Genomic DNA, 23258 nt, shown 5'->3' on the forward strand with positions numbered 1-23258 from the left:
TTCTGAACTGTGGGATGGTGAGTCAAGCGTTTGCGGTGAAGTGGTATCTGAGGATTCGGAAAATGGTGACGTTCAGGCTGCATTATCCAGCCGAGAGCTGAAATGCGATAACGACTAGAGTTAGAGCGATGTCGTATTCGAGCCCTCCTGTGCTAATCAGCCTCCCGACTAGCAACGATGCTCTAAGCTTGTTTTCTCTTTTTTTTTGACTGATGACATTTGGGGCATGATGGTTCATGAGAAAAACAGGTATGGGAAGCAGTACATAGACTCGAACGTCCTACAAGAGAAATCGCGCGTGAAGAAATGGACTGAGGCAAATGTGCAAGAAATGAAAGTGTTCGTTGGTATACCGATCTCCGTGCGACTAGTAAGGCTTCCTAGTCTGCAGCACTACGCGGCAAGAAGCGATCTGTACGTCGTAAACTGCATTTGCCAGAACGTGGCCCGCGACCGGTTTCTGCAGCTGCTAAGGTTCTGGCATTTCGCAGATAACGAGGAACCGAGCACACAGCAGGATCGTCTCTATCGTATTCGACCCTTGATGGAAAAAAAAAAATTTGGCAGAGGCTTAGCTTGGTTAAGCCCAGTAAATTGCGAAAGCAATAGCCCTGGCTGCGCCTGGTTTGGCTGGTGGTGTGTCTTGGTAGTGCTCTCAGTAAGCTTATGTTTATGAAAGTTTTGCCCATTTGTTTTACATGGCATTATACTCACCACACGAGGGCCCCCACGTGCTGGGAGATTTATGCCTGCGTCAGTCGCCAAAACGAGCGGCTTGGCAAAACGAGATGATTGACTAAAAGCTTCCTTCTTCTTTCACTCCCACTTCCTCCCTTCCTAGACGGTGCGGTTCGGGGGTCCACCGAGATGACAGAGAATTTCCTTTCCTCAAAAAGCGTTGCGTTCAAAGGGCAAGGCATCGCGCCGAACGGGTGGTGGCGTTCCTCCCTTCCTGTGGTTCGAGTGTCCACCGAGATGACAGAGAATTACTGCGCCATGTCTTGCCCTTTCAACGCACCGCTTTTTGAGGAAAGAAAATGACGCAGTAATTCTCTGTCATCTCGGTGGACACCCGAACCGACCGCTAAGCGCGCCGCGCGCGGCAGGAGCGGGAGTTAGGCCGCGCTTGGTAGCTGCGGCATCGCTGCGCGACGGCGCAAGTTGGAGCCCCGCTCTTGCAGCTGTGACATCAGACCGCTAAGCGCACCGCGCGTGGAAGGAGCAGGAGTTAGGCCGCGCTTGGTAGCTGCGGCGTCGCTACGCGACGGCGCGAGTTGGGCCCCTGGTTTTTGCGGCAGATGGCATGACGTCACAGCAAGGGGTCTAGCAAAAGGTCATTGGTAGCTACCGGCCTCGCTACGCGACGGGCTGAAAGTGCAACAAGTATTGCTTTCGCAATAAAATGAATCGCAATTTCAGCTCAATGCTGGAGCCAGCAAAGAGATTGTCATTGACGAAACGCTGATTCCGTGGTGTGGGCGCCTCGCCTTTAGGCAGTACATCCCTGGTAAAGCTCACAAGTATAGAGTCAAACTATACAGGGCCTGCACGAAGGAGGGCTATACGTACATTGAAAGTGCAAATATATGCCGGAAAATCTGGCGCCATAGCGGGCATGGGGCATGCCGAAGTAGTAGTAGTAAATTTGATGGCTGGCTTCACCGGATGTGGTCGCACACTTTTCGTCGACAACTTCTACGCGAGCATGCCGCTTGCGTCACGCCTGTTTAAAGATGATACATTTTTATGTGGCACTCTCCTATCGAACCGAAAGGGGCTTCTGAAAGAAGTTATACAAGCTACAGTAAAAAAAGGGGGAAGTCGTAGGTCTTGAATCCCGCAACGGCGTAAAGGTGCTGAACTGGTTGGATGAACGGCCCGTTCTCATGAGGACAACGGTTGCTGAGCATGACGCCAGCCTTGTTGATACCGGAAAAAAAAAACGAGAAAGGGGGAGCCGATCATGAAACTGGCGTACACTACAGTGACCAAATGACGACCAAATGACTCCTGGCTACGAAAAGGGCTCAAGTGGTATAGGAAAGCTGCGGTGGAGCTCATCGTTGGAACTGCAGTTGTGAACGCATGGGTTGTCCGTTCAATGGTGGACGGTAAAACGTCGCCAATCAACGAACTCCGCGAGGAGTTGGCACGCGCACTCTTCGCCACAGCTCAGATTGCGACCGAAAGGACACGCGTAACAAAGTGCGCCCTGCCCATACGCTGGAAAAGGCCGATGGTCCCGCACGGTCTGTCCGAAGGACATGTACTACTGGATGCTACGCATCGCTGAGAGCTCGCAGAAGCCCAGAGCATGCAAGGGTAATGACGAAAAGTTGTTACATTTTGCGCAAATTGCGCAGGAAGGCCATTTATGTGTTTGCCATGTTTCAATCTTCTGCACGAGGAGAACTGTTGAACATAGACTACATTTTGGACGTCGTAGACCGGTGGCACGTAAGACGTTTAGTTGCAAATGCTGTGATATAAACTCCTTTTTTTCCTTCGGAAAATTATTCCGGAGGTTTTTCAATAAAATGTCGACTGTGAGGTCTTGTTCTTGAGTCTTGGTGCTTAGGGAATGCTGAAACGCAGGGTCACGTGGCGTTGCCCACAAAGGGGAGCTGGTCGGTGGGTAGTAAACATAGCAGGCAACGGCTTCAAAACGCAAACTCTTTATTGTGGAAACTTGTGCATGCCCGGGAAAAGAAAGAAGAATCGAGGGCGCGAGAGCAACCAGGGCCTCTGGCACTTGTTCAGACCAGAACGACCGAAACTCTTGGCTGCGCTCTAGTTACATAAAGCAGAAATTTTGTAGACAGAAAGGGCGCCGTTTTTCAAGGACATCATCGAGAACGTGCTTTAGTCGCATTCACTGGAGATGAAGCGAGCAGAGTCGCGGTAATAAATGACTCAATAAATTCGCCAGACGCCATATGCAACAAGGATCCATTGTCCATTTTGTTTTTACGATCCATTTGGTCCTCTACGTCAGGTTATTATTCTTCGATGACGTAGCCATGCCGTTTAAACGACCGTGGGAAGCGATCTGACTATTGGCTCATTGGCGACCGGGCCTCACTAATGGATGCACCTTGCAGCCAATATTGGACCGGAGCACGCAACGAATGGCGAAGGTTATCGTCAACGCGAGTATCCACTGCCTTTCATTTCTGTGATTAGTCGACTGCTGCTTTCTTCTGATGATTCCGTCATGCTTACGTCAAGCGAAACGCAGCGGAAAATAGACCAAGGATTCATATAAAATACAACCCCAGGTAAAGCAACTTACTGGAAATGCACGGGCCAAGGGAACCACGCGATGTCTTTCTGCGCTAACATACATGTTTCAAGTAGCCCGCACAAGCTACAGACCACCGAAAATGCCAGCACAGCCATCTTGCAGCAGGCGAAAAAAATATTTTCAGAAGTGTGCCCCATCGGCGTGTCACGCCGCACCCGAGGGAAGCATCAGGTGACCCACCGGTGGGCCACGACGCACAGAGACAAAAATATGATAAGGTTCTATGCAGCGAACGTTTAAAATGCTCTCGTGTGAATGTGGGAACTTTATAAATCATGCGGGCGAAATTTTTCCACAGATCGATAGCTTAGGAGCGACGTAAACGCCGTTTAAAACTGAGTGGTAGCTCCGCCCCCCGTCGTCCGCCGAGCGCTGCTAATGACCCTGACGATGCGAGCCGAAGCATAGAGAAAGATATTGGTAAAGAGCGGACACTCGGCGAAATCTGGCCCCAGGAAATGACGCGCAATCCTCCTCCTCCACTAGATAATCTTCCAACTCCAGGATGGCGCCACCAGTCTCTAAACGCGCGCGCGCGCGCGGGCGGGTAGCCGGCGCGGCGGCTCAGACCCATCTGAGAGGCAGACAACGGAGCATCGTGGGGGCTGTTTTGTGCGCGTGAAAGCGTGCGGCGTATTTGTTCGTGCGGGCACACCGCAATTTTTTTCGTCTCTCTTGCCCTTCGACGCAGAACTCCTCCTGTTTATGACGGCGGCAAGGTGAGAAATGTTTATTTGTGGAAGTACGCTGTATTGCATGCAATTTAGGCGGCCGCGCCGGCCGCCGTTGCCTGTCTGCAGTTCGTGAAGCGGCGCGCTCGCTCTGTGGCCAGCCGGCTGTTGTTCACGGCATTCTTGCAGTTTGTGACAACGTCAAGGAAGGAATGTTTTGTTTTTGCAAAAATACGCTACATTTCAACCACTTTATGCAAAATTACGCTGCATTTCGAGCACTCTAGCTTAGTACGCCGGCGCAGTTGTGAAGGGCGCGCGCACGCTGTGTCATGCTACGCCGTGGCGGGAGCGGCGGGAGGAATGATGCTGCATGATGCAGCCTCGCCGGTCGGTGCGTAGAAACAAAAAAAAAAAAACCTGCCCACGGCCTGTGGCCCGACGCGCTGTGCCTAGCGGTTAGTTTTGCTTGGTTTCGCGCTTTCTCAGGACGTCACGTTTTTGTATGGCCCCCGACAATATGTAACTTCTTATGGGTGACATTTGTCGGTGTAAGGTTAAAATGTACTTTTTTGAAAGTGGGCGAACGGCGAAGACGACCGTTCCCGCGCAGCAAGTACGGGACCGTAGTTTTCAAGACTGGTGGAAAAAAAAGATGACGCACAAAAAGCTCAAAAACCTTACTCTTGTAGTACGTATGTATGTATGTAGTACGTGTGAAAGAGTCCGTTATCTGCGCTCGTGGAAACGCACATTTCGCCCGTGCATTGACAACACAGGGATGCGCTTTTGAAAACCGGCAAAAAACGGCAACGCGTCGGGCTTTCTAAACTCTAAAGAGCTTGAAAACCAAGAACTGTTGCGCCGATAGTTTAATTTTCTATGCTTCTTAAAACATACATTGCACCCGTGTATTTCTCAGTGTTCCTAACACATTGTGTACTTCTGGTTCGTAGTCCGTGTTGTGGCCGTCTTTGTACGAAATATTCTCGAACAAACCGCGTACTCTGCTGTCCACCTAGGTTTTAGAAGATAGACAATAACGTCGGGCAATGTAGAAATGCTAGCAAAAAGCTGATTGGTATCTGCCGTGTAGTAGGGTATGTGTATTGTACTTTGCGCAACGACGTTCAGCACGCGAGGTTCGCAAAAACATTTGACTCCGCTCGTAATTTCGTTCCCTCGCCGCTTTCGCACCTTTTCACTGTTTACAGAGTTACAATATAAGGAGACTGAGAATGACCTACTTGCGAATTTTTCAGGTGATGCCACCCGTCGGCGACACCTGCTGTGTGCCGTGGTGCCGCAAAAGGATCACCTTGAGCAGGAGGCCAGGAACCATCTTCTTCCGCATCCCACGGCTTTGTTTATGTTGCACAGAATAAATGTTCTTATTTCACTCAAAACCTGGTGTCTTTTGTGGAGTGCTAATATTTGGCAAAGGCTGTGATGCAGCTGCGTTCACGGCTTGTCAAAAGCACTCGAAATCTATTTAATTATACGCTGCCAACGGCGCAGCGGGGCGCGGCGTATGCTAACATTCAAACCGCGCGCCCCTGAACCCGGAACAGGAAGTCGTCCCAGGCAGCACGGCGCAACGCATGCAGACATTCAAACTGCGCGCGCCTGAAACCGAAACCGGATGTTATGAGACTCCGCCTGCTTGGTGCGCTGCAGTTAAATGGGCCGCTGGGCCCTATGGGAGTGTCCGCTCTTTACCAATATCTTTCTCTATGGATCCGTCGCTTCGCAGGCTCCGCGACCGTGGTTGTTTCTGCGTGCTCGCCATCGTAAGCTGCTTCGAGCTGCCATGTGTTCCTGTATTTGTGCGTTTTTATATTCGTGGTGAGGTGCAGAATCGTGTGCAGCCTCGAGTGAAGCGGTGGACCCACCATGCCGGCGTTCATAGCAGCCTTCGGCTGCACGAACACCAGCGGCCGCAAAGATGGGGTCTTTCATTATTTCCCGCAAAATAAGAAGCTTTCCGCGCAGTGGGTCGCTGTGGTGAAGCGAAGGAATTTCATGTCGACAAAGACAACAGCGCTATGCTCTGACTACTTTCGTGATGAAGACTATCAGCAGAGCCTGTCGATAATGCGTTCATTGGGCCTGCCAATAAACTCAGCTCGACTGAACCCCAGCGCAATGCTGCCTGTCTTAGCGCACAGGAGCTCGTCACCACCGTTTTCCATTCTCCACTGGAATGCAGCGGGCGTAGGAACACCTGTTTTTGAAGTAGAGTGTTTACAATGGCATCACTCAACTGCCACGTATACATTTCTAACAAATGTAGCCGTAAAAAATTGCCGACAGCCGCATGGCTTCATACATTAATAATAACATTATATAATTGTGCGCCAAGTGTGCTACAGCTACAGCCAGCCTTGCGATTCGTCCTGCTGGGTTGAAGAACGAGTCCATCTAGTTAGTGAAAAAAATCACTTGCCGCTAGATCTGAGAACAAGCACAATAAAGGCGGCCGCAAACGGATGAAAATATTCTTACAAGGACTTGTAGCATGAACCAACCGCTAAACAAGGATTTAATTTACTGCTAGCTCCCATCTTGGCACGCAGAACGGAATGCGCACGTTTGTCACCTCGACGAGTTCTGCCGCAAATCGCTGCGAACTTGTGTTTTATGCGTGTGTTATGAACCGAGCCGGCATGCAGTGACCATGAAGCGGTGCAAGCGTAAAATTTGCGTGCAAAAAAAGCCTGGTAACTTCTTGCGCATGCCAATGATCTGAGTGCATTAAGAGCAGATTTGCGGCAGCACCGACAAGCGGCAAGACAAAAATGCCGACGATCGCTTCCCGTTTACATTGTATCAGGAAAATTACGCGGAGGAGGGCTACACTGCATTTCCTCACCTAAAAATTCATCCACTGTATCTATGAATGTAGTTTGGTAAGAAAGGTATACTTACCAAAGTCACGTCGAACACATGGAGATGACATTTCGCTTTCGCTCCAGTCAAAATCTCGGCTTGCACCGGCATCGTTTCTTTCTTGGAGAGGTTTCCTCTTTGCAATCGGTTCTAACATGTAGCCAATGACGTCAAGATACTCCGAGTAATCTCCGATGTGTTACATCATCGTATAAGAAGTAAACCAACAGCCTCGAACCACCGAGCGCCGCGCTTCATGTGCAGCGGCGGCGGCCGATCCGGGCCGACCGAGCCAACACCATTGTTGACGTCACGAGGCGCCTAACCAATGACAGGCGGAAACGAGGCCCGCGAACTGACCGGAGGCCGATGCTGCACTTTTCGCCTGAATAAAATAGGTTTGTGCTTTTCTTTGCATAAATTCGACGAGAAATTCGAATTCCGAGGGTGGAAAACTGTAAAGTGCATCTCTTCACTGAAATTTTCAGCGAAACCTTTAAGGGACTAAGAGTTAGAGCCTTTGCAGTTAGTCTAGAAAAGGACTAATGGTTGTGTAAAATCAGTGTGTCCGAAAGAAGACTAACCTCTCGCCTCCTTGCAGTCCTTTGTATCTTAGAGTGAATCTTATAATTGTATAGATTATGGTTTAGGGGGTATAACGTTTCATAGCGGCTCAGGCTACGAGAGACGCCGTTTTGGTAGGTTCAGGATAATTTCTTACACCTGGGGTCCTTTAACGTACACTGACATCACAGAGTACACGGTACATTTCGCTGTGACCCCGCTTCATGCCTAGATGGCGGCGTATTAATAGCAGTGTCTTAATGCATATAATCTTTTCATGTGAATGTTACAACCTCTTTAGAATTTTTTGCGTGCAGGTAACAATCAACCATCAAAAGTTTATAATCTGCGCATGCTACCGCGCACCGATCTGATTCTGCCACGATCTTCATGACATTTTAAATGTCATTTATACCGGTTTTTCTAATATACCAGTTTTCTGTTTGATCGTTTTAATTTTCCCTGATATTGACTCGTCCTGTTCTAGTACTGAAGATAATTGATGATCCGAGTCATAGAATTTTGCTATGCTTTGTTCGTATTTCTCGTTCGTCCAAGTCATTACAGAATCAACCAGGGTGACATGTTTCAGCTCCAAAATATTGGATCCATTACTAACTACTGCTCCGCATCTAGTTTCTAGTATAAGGTAGATGCCCGGAAAAACTGACCATATGGTGTTGCACATTACTTTAAACCTCTACATCGCAGCTACATTGCGAAAGACAATCTACAACTATTCTAAGGCTACTTTTACCGCAATTAACCATGCTCTCGAAGATTATGTTCTGGCCCTTTTATGGACAAATTTGAAGAGCAATCGGTTGGTGAGAAATGTATGATATTCAAAATTAGAGCATCATGACAAAGTAAAGCTGCTTATTCCTCGTAAAACTATAGTCACCAATCTGCGCGCCCCATGGTACACCTAGACGCTGAAGCGTCTCGCAAACATAAAGAGAAGGCTCCTCTCGAAAGCAAAATGTTCCCAAAAGGCAGGAGCTCTGGTCGGCTCAAAAGACAGCCGTCTGTACTTATCAGAAAGCACTGAAGGAGGCAAAATAAAAATTTTCTAACGTAGTACTGCCATCGATCGCATCAAAGAATTCAAAAAAAAAAATTTGGAGCATATCAAGGAACCACACAACTCGGCAGTATCACTGCTCGACTCACAGTCCAAAATTGTGTCTACCAGTGAATGCGCCAGCATTCCAAATAATACCTTCGCCCAAGCATTTTAATATGAACCTAAGTCCCATATTCCCATCTGCAACAGATGGAAAGACTGCTCCCGAGTTATTAGAATTCTTCGAAGAGGAGTCAGAGAAACACTGTTCTCAGGGTTGGCGAGCTCATCTAGACGGCGGCGAGCCTCTGGGATGGCATTGTCTAAAGCTATGCCTTCATATGTGAGATCCAATGTTATGGATGCACAGGTGGTGTTGGTGTACCACTTATACATGAAGGTTAACCACTTGTGCGTATGAACGCTGCTGAGAAGACCTATGGTTAGCAGACGGTCAGGTAAAAGAAACTGAGGGAAGTCGTTGTCGTCACATGCGAGAGCAGCAAAGCCATTATTTGAGGAATATCCATTCCTGCGCACTTCTCGTGCAACTTCTTCGCTCGCTTCTTTGGACAAGTTGGGGAGGAAATGTCATTGTGCGGCAATTTGCATAGGGCACAAAGAATTGTGACCTCAATGATGTCGGCCACAGCTGTAGGATTAGCAAGGTATTTTAGGACAGAGTTAGGGCACGTCCTTCTTTATGACATTGATAACAAAAATATGATGAGGCCGAAAGAGCTACCCGCAGCGGTTTGTTAGTGGCTAAGGCGCTCGTCTACCGAGCCGGAGTACCGGAGTGTGATCCCGACCGCGGCGGCCGCGTTTGGATGGAGGCGGAATGCAGTAAGCACCCGTGTGCTGCGCAATGTCAGCGCACGTTAAAGATCACCAAGTGGTCAAAATTATTCCGGAGGCCTCCACTACCACACCTCGTTCTCTCTTTTTTTCACTCGCAACTTCCTCCCTTCCATCACGGCACAGTTTGGGTGTCCACCGAGATATGCTAGACAGATACTGCGCCATTTCCTTTCGTCAAAAACCAGTTTACTCATTTTTACGAAAGGGCTGTCGTTTTATGATCGCACGGTAGTAGGTAATGTACAGCGGCAGAGTCAAAGAGCCTGGCAGGATGAGCAGATATGATCTCCGGTGCCCCATAGGCCGTGCTTGCTGTACAACGTGAGTTGCACAGCGAATGTTTGCGCGCCCCTCTTAAGGACGACTTGTGCTGTCAACATGATAAACCACGCAGCGGACGGTGTAAAGGCCAGGTGCCATATATATTTGCACAGGGACGTGCTTGCTGTCGTCCAGGGGGATACCCGTAACTGGGCACATTTTCAGGGCGTCCACCAAGGATGGCAAATTCAGCGTGATGGCGTTCGATGGGCGATGGACGAAAATTTGCAGCAGTTAGAAGAGCCAAGAACGTTGTCAATTGTCGCTTGAGCCTACCGGGCAGGGATAGCAGTCATATCAAAGCGCAATGTAGACTTTATGCGTACGCGGAGCGAGTTAGCAACAGGTCGAAGCGAGGCTCAACTCCAGGGAGGCATCTGGAGGTGGCAGGGGCTTAGACGCTGTTGTCGGCCTTTGGAGGGAATGCTGAACCGGTGCGACTGGCATAGTTTCTTGACAAAGTGTCACATGCACGGAGGCGGAGTAGTAGTCCATGGCACAGGCCAAAGTCGTTGCATCGGAAGACCGAGCAGGCTGGAGGCCCGTAGGCGCTGAAGATTGCTTGGACGTGGAGGCTGCATCAGGTGGCAGCCCAGTAGGCGCCCACGTATCCCTGTCGTCGATGATGCAGAATCTATGAAGGTGCGTAGGACGGCCTCGCTCAGCAGCGGCAAGCTAAGCCTAGTTTGCGTCTATGGGTTCCGGTTGGCTTTTCTCACTTTAAAATGAGACCACGTTGCCGAGAATCTCTGCGCGGTGGCGTCTTCGGCGTTTGTACTCACGAAGGGGAACCCTCCCACCCACACAACGCGACAGAAATCAGGCGAAACAAAACAAAAACTCAGAGCAGAAGGAGACATGTATCAGCTCGAGCGCTCCTTCCTAGCCACCGGTTATTCCATTATTTGCCTCCATAAATCTACTGCAAGAAGAAAATACCAGTCGGCAGCCTTTGAATGGATACGGCCCATCAGTACGCGCTACATACCGTCTGAAATATTCCAAACACTCAGTTGTCTACACGCTGCTTACTGCCAGCGTGCTGCGCGACACAATGGGAAGGTGATGTTCTCCACCAATCATAAATTTGGGAAGGGTGCACTGGAGTGAATAAGAAGCTGGAACCGGCCTCTCAAATAAAAGGACGTTCAACAGTGCACTGTGTCGTATACAGACAAGTTCATTACTTGCAAAATGGGGCCTTTAATGGGGCATTCAATGCTATAGCGTTAGAAGCTTTAACGCCAGCGCCCCGTTCATCGTCTGCTGAACCCGAGTGACTCCAACCACTCCGGGAACGAGGGGAAGGGGAAGAATAATAAGGAGAGGTAATGGCCGTGTTAAATTAGAAGAAAATGTGTTCTGTTTCTGCCCTCACCTCTGGACAGTTGGGACTGCTGTCTGTTTGTATGTTTCGATTTATCAACATGCTTTTATTTCTGCCCGAAGAAAAAAGGTCCAAGAGGAAGAGGAGGGCTTGAAGAATAACTGGGAGTTTCCACCTCGCGAGCTTTGAGCCCACTGCGAGCTATGTAATGCCATCCAAAGTTATATAGCATTGGTAGAGCGAGGTGATTCTTAGTTTGAACTTTGCGAAGCACATGTACTTGTTCAGTGTTGAGCGACGGCTGAGACTAGGGTAAAATTGTGCGACTTTCCCTGCTGTTCCCGTTAACTGAAAGCGTCGCGGCTGTTCACTGGAAGTGTGAGTGTATTTGTGTATTACGTCCATGATTTCCGGTATAACCCATGGACTTCGTTATGGCCTGCGCATTTGCATATACATACTTAAGTTAGAGTTTGCGTGTAAATATATATTTACTTCGCCCGGCATTCACAAACAGGGCATGTTGTGCTGAAGAAAAATAAAATAAATTTTGGCATGATGTGTTTCTAATAGCTGTAATATATAAGTACAGAATATATGGAATTGATGTGTAATTTATTTATACCCTGAGATCACCGATTAATTCATATCTGACTCCAGGATATAGTGGCTCCCATCCATGCGGCAGCGGAAGGCTATCTGACATGCACACCGTCGCACCACGATGAGTTTTGTGACGATGACAGCTGCAGCCATCGGTGCATTCCATTCCGTGCCTCTGTACCGTGCACTGCGTGCGAAAAGCGGACAACATCATTACCTAAGTGAAATAATTTTAGATAAGCAGTATAAGGCGTAAGTGTAAATTCCTTTGATCAAATACACAAGCAGCATATCTTGCAGCACGTAAATTATCACGCTTATTTTACAATTCACTGAATAGGAGGAAAGTGACAGTATCTGAGGAACTGCTCGTGGGCAAATTGATAGTCATCATAGTGCATTTAATGAAACATCTTATAAAATAGCTCTTGCTATCAGCCTTCTCCCTTTTGTCACCGTCATTGTCAGCTTCGTTGTATCGCCCGCTTGCCCCCAGCAAAGCAGCAAGACTACCTTTGAGCCGGTCACTCTGCCCTAGTCTCCACCATTTGGCGAAGACCTACCTACTAGTGCAACCGAAATGGATCTTGAGGGGCGAAAAGGCAACATAGTGCAAAGTACACCTTCACTCAGTCACGTATCCGTCCTAGCATGCATAGGCCCTGCTTCAGCTATTTCCGTTTGTTCAGTGGTAATGCAACTCATGCCTGACGATATAATTGGTTAAGCATTTACCGAACCAGCTCGCGAAGATCAGTAGTCGTGCACTGAGGGTGAGAGCATGTAGCTTTTAGGACTGCTTTATGTGAGCAGTGCATTTCATCTAACGGTGACAAGTGCTCTTTTATGCTGCGCTATTTAATTGACACTTAATTCACAAAGTTTGAGCTGCATACCTACGGTTTGGCGCGATCACAGTGACAACTAGTAGTATGGTCTTCACACATGGTTCCAAAGTAGAGAGTTGCGCTGCGTTTAATGGCGCATAAGCGACTAAGGCTATCATGCGCCAAGCTCAGGGTATAGAAAACTCTTTTAAATAGGATGTTATACAAAAGAGTAAATGAACGGCGATGTAAAGGGCCTAAAAAGGTATTTCACGGAACCTAGAAAAATGTAGGAAAATTTTAGAAGTGACTTTGGTAAAAGCTTTAAAGAGGGTCGGTAACCTCAGCCGCCATTCTTGGCTGTGCAAGGATCTCGAGGTCCCCAACCGATGGAATAGGGATCTCAGCCGTCTTCTCAGGAGTGAGAAAGTGGCTGAGGTGCATTAGAATTAAAACACACCAGTGGGTAAAACACATTTAGAGACACTTAAGAAATCCTGATTTTTTAAGAAAGCTAAAAACACGTGATATATCAACAATTGCTTTATCTCCTAAAAGCAGTGTAGGATGAAAAGGGACGTATTCGTTATAAAATTCAGTAAAATACTTTTTCCTTACTTTTTCCAATTTCGTACAAGAGAATAAAATGTGGTTAATCGTAACTTCCACTCCGCATTCCTCGCAAATAGGTTGATCTTTTTTTGTCAAGAGGAAATTGTGTGTCAGGTGCGTGTGTCCTATACGAAGACGACAAATAATGACTTCTTTGAAGCGTCCTTGGTGGGTGAAGGATTTCCATTCTCCTAAAACTGGTTTTACGAAGAGTAGTTTGTTGCTGGCTTCATTGTCCCAGGCAGACTGCCATTTTTTCTTTATTTCACAAAGTACCGAGTTCATGTTATCTTTAAAGGGAATATCTACTTTCGTTATTTGCTTGCCACGAGCCTGCGCAGCGCAGAGGTCTGCTCTCTCGTTGCCTTTAATTCCGACGTGACTCGGCACCCGATAAAGTTTTATGTTTTTTCCTTGAGCTATGGCTTTTGTTATGTTGTGCATGATGTCACCGAGCATCGGGGTAATTGCATTTCTAGAGTGCAGAGCTGTAAGTAAACTAAAGGAGTGTGTGTAAATTATTCTGTTTCTGAGGTTTTCATTTAATATTTTTTTTTACCGCTAAGCATACAGCATAACATTCGGCTCAGAAAATTGATGCACACTGTGGAAGTCTGATTATTTCTTTCTCATGTCCCCGTACTACTGTACTTCCTACGTACGCATCTGTTTTTGAACCGTCAGTAAAAAAGTCCGTAAAACCATTGTATTTTTCCTCGAGTGCAAGAAATTCTTGTACTATATGTTGTTGTGGGGTTTGCTTTTTGTGAAGCTGTGTAAGAGTGAAGTCGCATATTGCAGGAAAGTTGTACCATGGAGGTAGTGGCTCTCCTCTGAGAGCAATGTTAGGTAATGTGTTCAGTACGCCAAGACTCTGGCACATCTCTTCAAAACGCAGGAGGAGTGGCCTGGTAGCTTGTGGTTTATTATTAAAAAGTGTTCTGGATGGACACTTTGTAACTATTTTGTAACAGATATGTTTCGGTAGGGAACAGATTTTTATAATGTATGAGCATGTGAGCATGATTTGTCTGTCTGTAATTGATGGTTCATTGCTTTCAACATAAAGACTGGTTATAGGCGACGTCCTATAAGCACCAGTTCAAAGACGTAAACCTGAATTATGCACTGGGTCAAGTAGCTTGAAGTACGATGGCCTTGCTGAACCATATACTATACTACCATAGTCTAATGAGGATCGTACCACAGAGCGATTTATTTTTTAAGGCTTGCCCTGTAAGAACCCCAGTGTTCATGCGAAAGGACTTTGTGTATGTTCAGTGATCGGGAAGATTTCTTTTTTAACGCGTTAATATGAGGCAGGAAAGTGAGTTTTCCGTCAAATGTTATGCCTAGAAATTTATGTTCATTTTTTACGGGTAAATATATATCGCTCAGGTGTAGGGTGGGGTCTGCCTGTAAGCCTCGTTTAAGTGAAAACGGAATGGCCACTGTTTTTTGTGGAGAAAACCGGAAACCATTTCTGTCTGCCCATGTTGTCAGTTTATTTATTGTCAGCTGTATTTGTCTTTCACATGTTGATATGTTGGAGCATGTGTAAGCTGTCTGGAGGTCGTCTACATAAAGTGAATACTTAAATGACTTTGGTATTAATTGGTTAAGGGAATTCATTTTTACAATAAAAAGAGTTGTGCTTAAAATACATCCTTGAGACACTCCATTTTCCTGAATAAAATCCCTCGAAAGGGTTGCGCCTAGGCGGACATTAAATGAACGGTTAGATAAAAAGTCTTTGATGGAGTTCAGCATTCTGCCACGGATGCCAAGCTCAGCTAAGTCCTGAAGAATCCCGAACCTCCAGGTAGTATCACATGCTTTTCTAAATCGAAAAGGACTGCAAGACAGTGTTGTTTGTGTATAAAAGCTTCTGTGACAGCATTTTCGAGGCGGACTAGGTGATATGTAGTGGAGCATCCGTTTTTAAAACCACACTGATGGATATCAAGAAGTTCACAGGATTGAATAACAAAGGTTAGTCTTATATTTAGGACACTTTCGAAGGATTTGGCGAGGCAAGCGGTCAGGGCTACGGGTCTATAACTCCTAGGAGAGGTTGGGGGTTTACTAGGTTTAAGAAGCGGTACAATAATAGCTTTTTTCCAGGCCTGAGGTATTTTGCCTGATATCCAAACTGTGTTACAGAACCTTAAAAGTGCTTCTACGGCAGGTTGTGAGAGATGGGCCAGCATTTCGTAGTGGATTTGGTCGGGTCCTGCAGCAGTTTTTTTACCAGCAGACAGTACTGTATTTATTTCTTGGAGGGTGATCACACTGTTATATTTTTGGTTTGCACGTCCACTAGTTGGAAGTCTGTTTTTCGGCTGTGTTTTCGTAGTTTAAAAAAGACTGCGTATAGTGTGATGAACTTGAAACTGCAGCGAAATGTTTCCCCAGTACGTCTGCCTGTTCCCCTATGCTTGTTTGTGTGCCAGGTGTTGTTAAAAAAGGAATTGTGAATGGTGAAAAGTTGCCATTTAATTTGCGAAGCGGCTCCCACATTTTTTTTTACATGTCATCTCACTGTTAATGGATGAAACATAACTCTGCCATGATGCTTTCTCGGCACTCCGACGGACGTAGCGAGCTTTGGCTCTTGCCTTCTTAAAATTTACGAGATTCTCGTGTGTCGAGTACCGGCGAAATTTACTCCAAGCTCTATTTTGCAGTTTTTTTGCTTCCTTGCAGACTTTCGTCCACTATACTTTATGGTTTTGTCGCACCACTCCTGACGACTGAGGGATAGCATAGAGTGCGGCAGTTATGATACAATTCGTGAACTTTTCGTTTATTTGGTCGATGGTGAGATTTTCTAAAACTATATCCTCTAAAGCTGCCTTTGCTCTAAAAAGTGACCAGTCGGTGAGGTGAAGTTTCCAGCGTCGCGGTTTTGTTGCGGTTAATTCTGGTGGGGATCTGTGCGGATACATTCAAGAACATGGTTCATGAATGTATCCGGCGTTTCGTGCCGAAGATATCTAAGCAGTCTTGTAGCCGCAACCCTTGGATCAGCTGAGAGACGCTGCACTTGCAGCGTAGACTAAAACGTCTTAAAAAGCGCGCGAAATCAGCCACCCCTTCCTGAGCCCGTGTTATTGAGGAGGTGTCACAACAATTAAAAGATCAGACTTTACTTGACAAAGATATTTTGGCGTCCAACTCCCATAATTTATTAAAAAATCTGAAAAATTCTGGAGGACGATTACCCCGAGTTGCCGCAGCTCCGACATGTTTCTAATAGATGGAAAATGTATACGCGATGATAATGCAGCCTGTGTAGCCTTTAATAACCACTTTAAAACTGTTTTTACTGCACACAATGGTCATCTCCCATCATTCAGTCTGTCTTTACCCCCTATACCTGATGTTACCATATCTGAAAATGGAGTGTTCAATTTGCTTCTAAATCTTGATATTAAGAAATCGTTTGGCCCAGACGACATCCAAAATGCCTTTCTGAAGCAGTACGCGCAATTGTGCTCCAAGTATTAATGTGTCATTTTTAGAAGGTTCATACAGGAAGGCGCCCCACCCGATGACTGGCGAGTTGCCAGAGTTAAACCTTTGCATAAAACTGGTGACAAAACACAGGTGCAAAACTATCGCCCTATTTCACTTGCTTCCACACCATGTAAGATATTTGAGCACATTACTCATAAACATTTATCTACCTTTCTTGAAGAACATAACGTAATATCGAAAGCTCAACATGGTTTCAGGAAAGGATATTCAACATGTACACAGCTAATACAAACAATTCATGATTTTTCAGAAGCCATAAACGAAGGAAAACAAATTGACGCAATATTTTTTGATTTCTGCAAGGCCTTTGATACGGTTTCTCATAACAAGCTCATATATAAATTGAGTTCTGTAATAAAAAACGATAAACTAATAACCTGGATTAAGGCTTACCTGACAAACAGGCGCCAGTTTGTTACACTAAATGGTGCCCTCTCACATAGCATTCCAGTTGAATCAGGAGTTCCCCAAGGATCTGTGCTTGGACCGCTTTTGTTCATTATATATATTAACGGTATCGTCCAAGATCTCTCTGTTAATGTTAAGTTGTATGCTGATAATTGTGTCCTCTATGAACGAATTAACTCAAGTGAAGATCAAATCAGGCTAAATAATGACTTTCGGAAGGTAATGCGCTGGTGTGATAGGTGGCAAATGGTGATATATTTTGATAAAACAGTATACATGAGAATAACGCTTAAAAGGAATCCTCTTCTCTACCAGTATGGTACTTCCGATAGTGCACTCTCTGAGGTAACATGCTACAAATATCTAGGCCTATGGATTTCCAATAATCTTTCCTGGAACAAACAGATTGGTACCGTCTCGGCAAATGCTCTGCGCAAAATATTCTTCTTGAGGCGTGCACTACGGTTCGCTACTCCTGAAACACGTTTCCTTCCGTATAACACTATTTTGCAGCCAATCATAGAATATGCCGTAATGATCTAGGACCCATATACCAAGATTAACATTAACAAATTAGAAAGGATTCAGAAGAAAGCAGTAAGATTTATTTTTAATTCCTATGGCCGCACCTATATCACTAATCTTCTTAAAAAGAGTTGCTTACCATCCGTTACTGATAGAAACCGTATTTGTCGTAAGAAATTCTTTTTCCAGTTAATTCATGGGCAATACAACATTGACATCTTGAAAATTCTTAGTTACTCTAGTGGTTATGCAACGCGCCTGAGATATTAATTCTCTTTCCGTAAAACCTTTATCCACAAGAACGAACTGCTACAAATATTCCTATTTTCCTAGAACTATTACCGAATGGAAAAACCTTGCTGGTCATATTTCTTCTCGGCAGCGGTGCACTCACAGCACGGATCTGATCACCGCCCATTCTTTGCCTTCGCAGCCCGCCAAATCGCACCGGATTATCAAAGCGCATCTTCTAGGACTGCCACGCGTTCATCGGATGGTGCGCCTGCGCTGGAGCCCTGGTCCCGTGACTACCTCGACAGCAGCGTCCCGAAGACAGCGCACGCTATAAAAGAGGCCACACAGACTGCATTGCACAGTTCGGCAGCGGTGCACTCACAGCACGGATCTGATCACCGCCCATTCTTTGCCTTCGCAGCCCGCCAAATCGCACCGGATTATCAAAGCGCATCTTCTAGGACTGCCACGCGTTCATCGGATGGTGCGCCTGCGCTGGAGCCCTGGTCCCGTGACTACCTCGACAGCAGCGTCCCGAAGACAGCGCACGCTATAAAAGAGGCCACACAGACTGCATTGCACAGTTCGGCAGCGGTGCACTCACAGCACGGATCTGATCACCGCCCATTCTTTGCCTTCGCAGCCCGCCAAATCGCACCGGATTATCAAAGCGCATCTTCTAGGACTGCCACGCGTTCATCGGATGGTGCGCCTGCGCTGGAGCCCTGGTCCCGTGACTACCTCGACAGCAGCGTCCCGAAGACAGCGCACGCTATAAAAGAGGCCACACAGACTGCATTGCACAGTTCGGCAGCGGTGCACTCACAGCACGGATCTGATCACCGCCCATTCTTTGCCTTCGCAGGTGAGGAATTTTGTGCTACAGATTGTGTAAATCTTTGTAGTGCACTGCTGCCGAACGGTCCACTGCTGTTACCTGTGTTGTATTCTGCATGTACTTTCATGTCTAATGGCGGGAAAAGATGCTGGAAAGAACACTGCTAGGGGTGGCGGCGTACCTTCGGAACAGGACACCACAAATATAAAAGACCTGCGTGAGATGACAAAGGCTCTTGAAAATTTGAGGCGTGACTTCAGGGAAGAAATGCGGGAGCTTAAGAAAGGAGTATCCTACTGCACCGATATTTGCAATGATGTCAAAGATACTACTGCCGAGATCAAAAACTTGAGGCTTGAAATGCAGGAATTGCTGAAGCAAAATACAGAACTGAAAGGCGAAAACGCCCGGCTATCACAAAGATGTGAAGAGCTCGAGCAATACCAACGCCTAAACAACCTCGAGATTAAGGGCGTCCCGGATGGAAAGGACCCGCTTGAAATGATAAGCAAGATAGGCGAGAGTGTAGGGGTAACCATTGACACCATGGTTGACATTGACACGTGTCACTATGTGCGCACATTTAACGCGGATGTCAAGAACATAGTTGTTCGCTTTGTGAGACGCAATCAGCGGAATGATCTGCTCTCAAAGTGCAGAAAAAAGAAGATAGACAGCTCAATGCTTGGTCTTGAAGGAACGACACCGGTTTTTGTGAACGAGCACTTGACGCAAAGAAACAAGGCACTGCTTTCGGATGCTATTAAAAGGAAAAAGGCCGCCAAATGGAAATTTGCCTGGACGACTGGAGGCAAGGTGCTTGTACGCAAAGATGAAAGCTCGGACATAATTCACATTGCTCATGAAGGAGACTTGGATAAAATCAGCTGTTAAAGACTAAGTTGAATATGCATTTAATTGCATTTCCTTCTCATGATGATGTACCCAGAGGATAACTGCAGATACTACACAGTTGATGCTTTTAATCGTGAGTTTTCATGTGGCAAGGTTTTTTCTGCATTACATGCAAACTGTAGAAGTATTCGACCAAAAGCAGACGACATTTCTGTCTTTTTGCATTCGCTATCAGTTGACTTCGATATTCTAACCTTTACAGAAACATGGCTTTCAGACAATGACACAAAACCTAACTTCCCAGGTTATCGGTCTCAACATCTCTGTCGTAAGCAAAAGAAGGGTGGAGGTTTGGCTGTCTACTTTAAAAATACCTTTTCTTATGAACTGTTTGACGACTTCTCGGTAATGACTGCCGATTTTGAATGTTTGTGCATGCGTATCGATAAAATAGTGGTGGCCACTCTTTACCGTCCTCCGCTAGGGCATAAAGGTCGCTTCGTAGAGTTCGTGGACTTACTGTTGGCTTCCCCTGTCTTTTCAAACGCATCCTGCATCATTATGGGGGACATCAATATTGACTTAAGTTCTAGTGATCCATACGCAGAAAATTTTGAGACACTGTTATCCACATATGGCTTCGCAAATTATATAAGTAAACCAACAAGACTTACACAGCAGACGGCCACTGTTTTGGATGTTTGCATAACAAACTTGTCTCCGCAAGAAATTAGTAGCGGAATATTTTCGTGTGATCTTAGCGATCATCTGCCAGTCTTTCTGCTTTTTTCAACTGCAAACCGCCATGACAAGGACGACAATAAAAGAGCAGGTCGGCGAGCCATAAACCTTGAAACGCAAAAAGAATTTATCCACTTGGTCGGTCTGATTGACTGGAGTCAGGTATACAATGAGAAAGATGCTGACAGCGCTTACGAGAAATTCTTTTCTTTACTACGCGCTTCACACAATGCCGCATTTCCTGTATTACAGCCATCTGGTCGTAATAGAAGAAAACACAAGAAACCTTGGGTTAATTCTGAGCTTTATCACCGTATCAAAGTAAAAAACAAGTTATATCATGATTTTATTCGTACACGAGTTCCAAATACATTTGCAGAGTTCAAGAGGTACCGAAACGCTTTAACGGCCGATTTAAGAAAAGCAAAACAGTGCTACTACCAGAATCTTTTTGAGAGCATATATAATAATCAGCGACGAGTATGGGAGGTTGTAAACTCGCTCACTTCAAGAAAAAAAACAATGGATAGCATTACGCAGCTCATAGTCGATGGTGAAGCACTCAGTGGTGAACGACTAGCTGATGCAATGAACACACATTTTGTGGATGCTGGCTCCTACAGTATCACGAATGCAGCTGCCTGCGACGACCGCATGCCAGTGGACACAATACTGAGTCACTCTCTTTTCTTGAGGCCTACTGATCCAAGTGAAGTTTCAAGTATAATCGGCAAGCTTAAAAATAATATATCTCCAGGGGTGGATGAACTTCGTCCAAATGAAATAAAATTAATATCGCCCTTCATATGTGAAGTTCTCAGCTACATAATTAACCTCACTCTGACAACAGGCGTATTTCCTAAACAATTAAAAATCGCCAAAGTCACTGCAATATTCAAAGGAGGTGATACAAATACTTTATCAAACTACCGACCTATTTCAGTCCTTCCTGCAATATCTAAAATATTTGAAAGCGTCATTCATGAGAGACTAGTTTCATTTTTTGAAAAGCATCAGGTAATAACTCAATGTCAGTATGGCTTTCGCAAGCACCGATCGACTGAACATGCTCTCGTACACATCAAAGACAGGATAATTGAAAACATGGAATGTAGAAAATATACACTAGGTTTGTTTTTAGACATTCAGAAAGCTTTTGATTCCATACAGTTCGACTTATTACTCAACAAATTATCAAGGTACGGTGTCCGAGGTATTGCACTAGATCTTCTAAACAGCTATTTGAATGATCGTTATCAGCTGGTGAAAATTAATGATGCAGTATCAACACTTGCGAAGCTAAAACAAGGAGTACCACAGGGATCAATATTGGGCCCATTACTATTTCTAATCTATATTAATGACATTGTCGAAATAGATAGTTCTGCTCAAGCTATAATGTATGCAGATGATACCAATGTCTTCTTCTCTTCACATAACCTAATGACATTAGAATTTTCTGTAAATGACTACCTTGTACAACTTTCAAACTGGTTAAGAAGGAATAAGTTAAGATTAAATGCCTCAAAAACAACATATGTCATATTTCGTCCCGCCAACAAACCTCTTTACCACAACCTTAACGTGAAATTTGAGAACACCTTGATAAGACAAGTTCAGGCACAAAAATTTCTCGGGGTTTGGTTTCAGGAAGACTTGAGCTGGTCTGTACACGTAAGAAACCTAAGTGTAGAACTTGCCCGCACAGTTGGATGTCTTTACAGAATATCTGCGCTTATACCTCTCTGGCTAAAAAAGAATGTTTATTACTCACTTTTTTATTCCAAACTAACCTACGGCTTAATGGTTTGGGGCACTACTACACAATACAATTATACTAAGCTAATTACTTTACAGAAGAAAATCCTACGCTGCTTCGAATCTTATCGTGGCATTCCACAGGACTTAAGAACCGCTCCTCTATTTAAAAAACACAACATCCTAAAGGCAGACCAGTTGTATTATTTCAAAGCACTGCAAGTAATACACCAGGAGAAACTGTACGGAATTATTGCCTCCGAAAACGCTGAATACCTTTTGAGGCACCGAAAACACCGTACACCAAAAATACGAACAAATTATGGAAGACAGACAATGGCGTATCAAATACCTACCATCTTAAACAAATTTGAAGGCAAGCTAAACTTTGAATGCAAATTAAAAGCATTTAAATGCCAACTTAGGGAGCTATTGTTATGTTGTCAAATCAAATATAGTCATAATTGAAAAGTGTTTTTCATGTTTTACTGTCGTCTCATAAAAGAAACACAAAACTCTGTATAACTTAAAATGACTTTCAGTTGCTTGTGTCTTGCTTTTGTGTCTCTTCAAACAGTATTATGAAGTTTTCACTGAAAATTTAAAAAGTGCATTATGTATTTATGTATTATTTTGTACAGCAGTTATTTGTGCTAATTTGTTCAAGTTATTTGTGTAACGTCCGATTACGTGTGATTTGTTGTTTGTGTGTGCACCTGTATATGCAATACGTTTATGTACAGGTGACAAATGTTGCGTTTTTTTATCTTTTGTGACTACCGCTGGGAGGCACGATTTATTATTTTGGTTCTAAGATGCTTGTTGTATATGTGCCGCTGTGAGCTGTGTAGGGTCAGAGGCCTCGTCAGGCACCATTAGCCTTTAGCTTCTGTCCCTGCATCAGACTGTGTTTCGTCTGATGCTGAAATAAAGTCTGAAAAAGAGAATAATTTGTCCATTTTGAGGCGCTGCTGCAACAAGTGACGAAATTTTGAGCGTTCGGTTGCTCAGTAAATTTTTTTTTTATTCGAGCTGTTTGCCATCAGGCATAATGAAAAAGTAAAGAAAGTTATAAAAAAATGGCTGAGGCTTAGCTTAGGTTAAGCCTAGTCAGATGCGAAGCATATTGTCGCCGAGTTGCATATCGAGCACGCCGCTTGGCTAGACGTTCTTCACTCTCTTTATCAGTCTCTGTAGCACGCCGCAACTTTTGCTTCTCATTCCAACGCGCAGCCCTGTCTCCAGGAGGCATCTCTATCCAGTGTACGCCTAGCAGAGGCAGGCGTACCCCCTTGTATACCGCCGCTCCAGCAT

At 45.4% G+C, this 23258-nt stretch overlaps 1 long non-coding RNA gene across 1 annotated transcript; it reads left to right on the forward strand.

Annotated features, from left to right (window-relative positions):
* Positions 1-3809: 3809 nt before the first annotated feature.
* On the forward strand, positions 3810-5381 carry LOC149367804 (uncharacterized). Its single transcript, XR_016288051.1, has 2 exons — positions 3810-4023; positions 5238-5381. It is a non-coding gene; the product is annotated as an uncharacterized LOC149367804 (long non-coding RNA).
* Positions 5382-23258: the final 17877 nt, after the last annotated feature.

This window comes from Amblyomma mixtum, chromosome 1, assembly GCF_055824585.1.
Source record: "Amblyomma mixtum isolate Tamu chromosome 1, ASM5582458v1, whole genome shotgun sequence".
NCBI lineage: Eukaryota > Metazoa > Arthropoda > Arachnida > Ixodida > Ixodidae > Amblyomma > Amblyomma mixtum.